The sequence below is a fragment of the Engraulis encrasicolus genome, chromosome 14 (genome assembly GCF_034702125.1).
Source record: "Engraulis encrasicolus isolate BLACKSEA-1 chromosome 14, IST_EnEncr_1.0, whole genome shotgun sequence".
In the NCBI taxonomy this organism is placed as follows: domain Eukaryota; kingdom Metazoa; phylum Chordata; class Actinopteri; order Clupeiformes; family Engraulidae; genus Engraulis; species Engraulis encrasicolus.
The window spans coordinates 35,022,390-35,028,926 of record NC_085870.1 but is presented as its reverse complement, the minus strand read 5'-3'; the positions used below and the strand labels follow the sequence as shown (position 1 = coordinate 35,028,926).

Below are 6,537 nucleotides of genomic sequence, written 5' to 3'. Positions count from 1 at the left end.
TCTCTCTGGCTTGTTCTCTCTCTCTCTCTCTCTCTCTCTCTCTCTCTCTCTCTCTCTCTCTCTCTCTGGCTTGTTCTTTCTCTCTCTCTCTCTCTCTGGCTTGTTCTTTCTCTCTCTCTCTCTCTCTCTGGCTTGTTCGCTCTCTCGCTCTCTCTCTCTCTCTCTCTCTCTCTCTCTCTCTGGCTTGTTCTTTCTCTCTCTGGCTTGTTCTCTCTCTCTCTCTCTGGCTTGTTCGCTCTCTCGCTCTCTCTCTCTCTCTCTCTCTCTCTCTCTCTCTCTCTCTCTCTCTCTCTCTCTCTCTCTCTCTCTGTCTCTGTCTCTCTCTGTCTCTATCTCTCTCTATCTCTCTCTATCTCTCTCTCTGTCTCTCTCTGTCTCTCTCTGTCTCTCTCTCTCTGTCTTTCTGCACCCCTACCCCTCGCCCCTCTGTGTTGTCTCTCATACTCCATTCCCACTCACTTTTTAAAACGGTAACACTGCCAGTAAGACTCTGCCTTTCGCTGGGAAAGCTCGAGACAAGATTACTATGTACGGTTGACACAGGATGGGTCGTGGTGGAGCTGAGGTGGTGGTGGTGGTGGTGGAGGGGTGGACACATCTTCGCATTCTTCACTGTGTTGGCATCCGAGCATGGGGCCCTTGTCCTTAAGTTGGACCAGCAATTTCTCTCTGGATTGTTTAATGTCTTTTTTAAAAGCCATTAAGCACCATCAGCAACTGCTGCTAATGACTTGTAACCCAAGACTGTCATTAAAAGAGAGCTGATTTTGAGAAATTAGAAGTTGTCTCAGGGTCCAGGATGCTAAGCAGTAAACTGCATGTTTCTTGATGCGGTTGGCACGGTAGCTTAGCTAGCTTGGGGAGAGTAGGCCTATTGTTGAATTTTAACCCTTTCAGTGATGAGCGTATGTCAATTTATTAGATAATAGAATGAAGGCAGGAAAATGCTCATGTTGATAGACTGTAGTCATGATTCGTCAGGGCTACTGTAAGTTATGACTCTTCTTGAATTGGATAAGCTTTGCAAACGCAGACAGATTACATGTTACCATCGTCTCAATCCTCAGTAGAAACTGGCAGTTGTGTGTACTATGAATATGAGAATTGAGGGAATGTATTTGACTGTAGTCTGTACAACTACAACTAGTTTGAGCCTGGATGAAGTGGCTGAATTTTAAACGCATGATGACGTATGATCATACTTTTTCCATTCCGTGCTTTGACATCTCCCATTTTGAAGTGTGCGTGCGACGCGTGTGTGTTTGTATTTGGGCTGTGTGTGTGCTGTTTTTAGTGTATGTGTATGGAGACATCTGAGAATGACCTATATGTTTGTCAGTGTGTGTATTTTTCTGTGTGTGTGTGTACTTTGTGTGTGTGTGTTAGCAGCCGTCTCACAGAGCTCAGATTACATGCTTTATTTCAGGCGCAGCTAGAATGTCCTCGCTATTCTGGGCCTGAATGACACTTCTGCTCCTCGGCCCCAACCGACTGGGACACCTCCTCCTCCACCTCTGTTTTCACCTCTCTCTCTCTGTACCCCTCACTCTTACTCTCTCTCTCTCTGTCTCTCTCTCTCACTGTCTGTCTCTCTCTCGCTCTCTCTCTCTCTCTCTCTCTCGCTCGCTCGCTCTGTACCCTTCTCCTATTTGTACCCCCCTCTCTCTCTCTCTCTCTCTCTCTCTCTCTCTCTCTCTCTCTCTCTCTCTCTCTACCCCTCTCTACCCCTCTCTACCCCCTCCTCTGTACTCTCTCTGTCTCTCTGTACGTCTCTGTACGTCTCTGTACTCCCTCTCTCCCCCCCTCTTCTCTCTGCACACTTCTCCTCCTCTCTCATTACCTGTTTCCCTCTCCCCATCTTTCCCTGCTTTCTCATTCCTTGTCCCACCTTTCTCACTCTCTGACAATCTCTCTGTCCCTCTCTTTCTCTTGCCATCCATCCCTTCCTCTGTCCATTCATCTCTGTCTGATTTCCATGCGTAGTCATGAAGGGACTCCACACTGCTGTATGTACTGTAATAAAGTCAAAATCTCAACAACAAAAAATGCAAATGAAACAAATATTTGGAATCTCCGCTTTTATGTCCTGGTACCGGTACTTAAAGATGTGTTAAATAATTTTGGATTAATCACTATCTTTATCATACCACAGTATTTTTTTAGGTGAACAAAAGTATCGGGACACATAATCTTAAATGAAATTAAATGTAATAATTGGTGGTATACCCCTTCTTTGCAATAACTTCCTTGCTTAACTGTAATGATTCCTGCCAGTCTCAGCAGTACAACACTTAATCCACACTCTGACTCTGAACCATCAATGAGGAAGCACATGCCGCGGTTAACTTACTGCGATTTCCAAACATCATAGCAGTGGTTGTAATGGTGTCCAGCAAGTGCCTGGTTCAAAGTGCAAAGACCATGAGCTACACTGGAGCTGTACATGAGCTGAGTTCGTGGGCATTTGAGTGTTTTCAGTTCTAGCCTTGTTGATGTAGGGCAGGTTGTGGTAGACTGTGTACAGAGTGCTTTTTAGTAGTGTACTGTAGTGTAGCCTAATGTGGCAATTGGGAGTCTTCTCTAAATGGGTCAGATTGGAGCATCTGTGATTAGACAATGATGGGTGCTCTTGCATGGAGTTTCCTGAGCAAAATGCATTCATCTCATAAGGAATAAAAAATGCTTTGTATCAGTTTTAACAACTTCCTTGTTGCTTGCTTATTTTATTGTTTTCCTTTTATGTTCCATCTAGTTTCAGTTTTACTTTTCAGTTTGTTTTTTCCTATTGTGCCTTGCCACTTGATGTTCGAGAGAGTTGTGCTAATTTCATTAGGCTTGTTTGAAGAGTCTCATTTATCAAGGTCACGGTAGTGGAAAAAGCCACGCTATGGGCATCAGGGTCCTTTTGGATCTAGAAGACCTTGTGGTCAATGGGGTGTGCCATGACCCAATCAACTGTGGGTGTGAATGAGTCATTTTGTTTCCTTCTACGACACACGTTGGTTGTGCATAGTCGCTCACTGGTCTTAAGGCCCACATTGGGCTGTCACTCGAGACATCAAACTGTTCTTCTCAACACAATCACTTAAATCATCAATATTTATTTGAAACCCTCCATGAGGGATGGAGAGGCACGAAGATGTGTCCACTGTTATCTGCCAGGCAGAAGTTTTGGAAATGTTAGACTAGAGGCCAACTCTGTTTTTAAATGTAGCATCCTAAATCTACATCTGGCGTATAGCAGGGTTTACACTATGCCTTATGGGCAGACAGGTCAGAAACTGTCTGGATGTTAATTCTGTTTCGGTTGGTTATTGGTTTTTTTTTTCTTTTTGCCTTGTTTATTCTCTTTTGGCATTTTGCAGTAGTCATGATATGAACTAGACGGGGGGGCTCTGACTAAGTTTTCTGTTGCATTTGTTGGCCTACCTGCTGCCTCTGGGCTATTTATAAACAGGCGGCGGGGGTGGGGAAAGAACACATTTGCTCTCTCATGCTCTCCTAGTGTACACACACACACACACACACACACACACACACACACACACACGCTGGCTGTCTGTCTCTGTTTAATTATGCAGTTGAACCTTTAGCTCAGTTCTCTGCCCATGTCAAGCCCATTGGCGTTTACCAGTCATCTGTGTAAAGAGAAGTCCCCGCGGCTCGTGTGTGTGCGTGAGTGTGTGTGCACGCGTGTGTGTGTGCACGCGTGTGTGTGTGCACGCGTGTGTGTGTGTGCACGCGTGTGTGTGTGTGAGAGATGGGGAGAGAAAGAGAGTGTGGAGAGGAAGAGGCAGACAAAAAATACGAAATGCCAGTTACTGAGACCCTGGGTGTGAGCCGCAGCACATTCACATAAACGTGTGTTGCATCAGAGTCATGAATAAACGAAATTGTGTGTTTGCGTGTGTGTGTGTGTGTTTGCATGTGTGTGTGTGTTTGCATAGCCCATATCGGGGGTTAAGAGTGTATGGGTCCATGTACTATAATGAGGCTGAGCGTGTGTCTACCACATCCTCCCCTCTCTGCTCAGTGGTGACTCCCTTAATAATGAATGCAGGCTTCCTATGGGGTGGAGTGGGGGGGGAGCGGGGTGTGTAGCAGGGAACGCTGGGAGATGAAGACGTGTGGCGACGTAGCCAAGGAAACGGGCCAGGGATGCAAGCAGAGCAGAGCAGCTCTGAGCTGTGCTGAGCTTCAGAAGAGAAGAGGTGGACGGCCCTTCCCTCTCTCCCCCTCTCTCCCGCTCTCTATCCCTCTCTCCCTCTACCTCTCTTTCTCCCTCTCTCTCCCTCCCCCTGTCTCTCCCTCACCAGCTATCCCTCTCTCCCTCTCTTACTCTCCCTCTCCATCCCTCCCTCTCTCCCTCTCCACCTATCCCTCTCTCCCTCTCCCTTCCCCCCTCCCTCTCCCACGCTCTATCCATCTCTCCCCCTCTCTCCCTCCCTCCCTCTCTCCCTCCGTCCTTCGGCCAACAGCACATTAGTCATTCGGCTTCTCTAATTGGGTCTAATTAGCATCTGGTCATCGATGAGCGGCGGCAAGAAAGCCGTGCCTCAGCCAATCAGGTGGCGGCTGGTGTTGATTCTGTCACAAGAGGGGGAGGGTGCTTGTTTGTAATCTCTCTCTCTCTCTCTCTCTCTCTCTCTCTCTCTCTCTCTCTCTCTCTCTCTCTCTCTCTCTCTCTCTCTCTCTCTCTCTCTCTCTCTCTCTCTCTCTCTCTCTCTCTCTCTCTCTCTCTCTCTCTCTCTCTCTCTCTCAACCAACCCCCATTTGTAGGGTCAAAAACCTTTATCATGAAAGGACACCACACCAGTTGGCCTCTGCTCAGATTGAGTTTTCATGAAGAAAACCTCTGTCAGAAGACATTACATGACGATTGATGAAGACATTCATTTGTGTGTTTTTTTCCATTAGTAAAGGGTTATGGCTGGGTCATTCCAGTGTGTGTTTATGGTTGCATTTGTTTTGTGCGTTTCGTTTGTGAGGGAGCTTTTTTTTTAGGTAAATTATTCATGGTTGTTTGTTTGTAAAATGTATGAAAAACAGCCATTTTTTGTCCAGAGAACAACAGAGACAACATTAGTGGTTTGCTACCGTACTGTGCATCATGTGTGGCTCTTTCTTGTTGAAAGGGTTGGGAGTACAGTTGCCTGTGAGCTCAGTCAACTGCTGTTGTGATGTGATGTGTAGTGCAGGGCTAAATTAAGCCACTCTCACAGCACAGGGTCTCTGTCCACTCTGTGTGTGTGTGTGTGTGTGTGTGTGTGTGTGTGTGTGTGTGTGTGTGTGTGTGTGTGTGTGTGTGTGTGTGTGTGTGTGTGTGTGTGTGTGTGTGTGTTCGAATCTCCACACACACACACACACACACACACACACACAGGGCAGGGAGGAAAGGGACGGGCGTGCATAGTGCATACAGATAAACAGAAATATGTAAATCTTGGTCCCTGGGTGGCCACAGGCTCCTTTTTTTCCAGGAAGAGGAAGTGATGACGCAGGGCGGACAGTCTTCTTGCGGACGGATGGCGAGTGCAAACAGGATGCCTGCTCTTGCGGCTTCCTGTTGCTTCTTTTTTTTTCCTCTCCTCTTTTTTTCTTTTTCTTTTCTTTTCTTTTTTTTTTTAAAGGCGATGTTCCCATGAAGATTATCTGAAAATCCATGACACTGTGTTCATCCGTGGCTACTCCACCACCACCATGCAAAAGCCACAGTGTGCCCCAAGTCGGGTTTGAATCCCCTTACCCGTTATCTTCCCCCTATTTGTCATCATGGAGGTTTTTTGGCGTAAAATGCTGCTATAAAATCTGCTAGATTTTCTGGGTTGGCAAGCCAGTGTAAAACTCACTGAAAAATGTGAAGGCAGTGTGAGAGCTTCTGTCCAAAAATGCTTGTATGTGTTTTTAGTTTTTAAGTAAAGAAGCCTACATCTTAACTCCTCTTTGGATGTAGCATTCCTCTGTTGTCAAGGCTTTTTCTTTTCTTTAAGATTTTTTTTTGTTGTCTTTTTCATCTTAATTTGATAGGACAGTTTGAGAGGTTGACCGGAAGCGAATTGGGTGAGAGACGGGGAGGGGTCGGCAAAGGACCCGGGCCGGGTCGAACCCGGGTCAGCCGCATGTCAGGCGAGTGCCCCACTGTTTGGCCACGGCAGGGCCGGCTTTTTTTTCTTTACACACGGTTGTGCACACCACAGGAGTCATTTTTTGATGAGTCACTAAAACTTTTGAAACCTGCTTGTGTTTTTCTCAGGTTGGAGCCCTGTGTTGGATGCAGACCTACACCCTATAGACTACACCCAGCTTCTGCTTCTTCAAGGAGAGGTTTCGAGGAAGGACTACAATCCAGACACATTTAGGTTGGTAGGAGTTGTTTATCACAACAATATCATTCTCTCCAAAACTTGTTACCGTGTTAAGATGGCCCCAGTTATAAATTAATTGTTACCAAAATGGCAATGACCAAGTCATACTGTGTTACTGCATGCTCTGTGTAAGCGTAGTACAATGGTAATGTTTTTTTTCAATTACTATTAG

General features: G+C 46.2%; 1 protein-coding gene across 4 annotated transcripts in view; it reads left to right on the top strand.

Annotated features, from left to right (window-relative positions):
• The window catches only part of ncoa3 (nuclear receptor coactivator 3), a 78,615-nt gene that overhangs the window by 22,393 nt on the left and 49,685 nt on the right, over nt 1-6,537 (top strand). For all 4 annotated transcript variants that reach the window (XM_063215548.1, XM_063215546.1, XM_063215547.1 and 1 more), the window contains exon 2: nt 6,254-6,359. The gene's annotated coding sequence lies outside the window, so the exon portion shown is untranslated. The remainder of the gene's footprint in view (nt 1-6,253; nt 6,360-6,537) is intronic.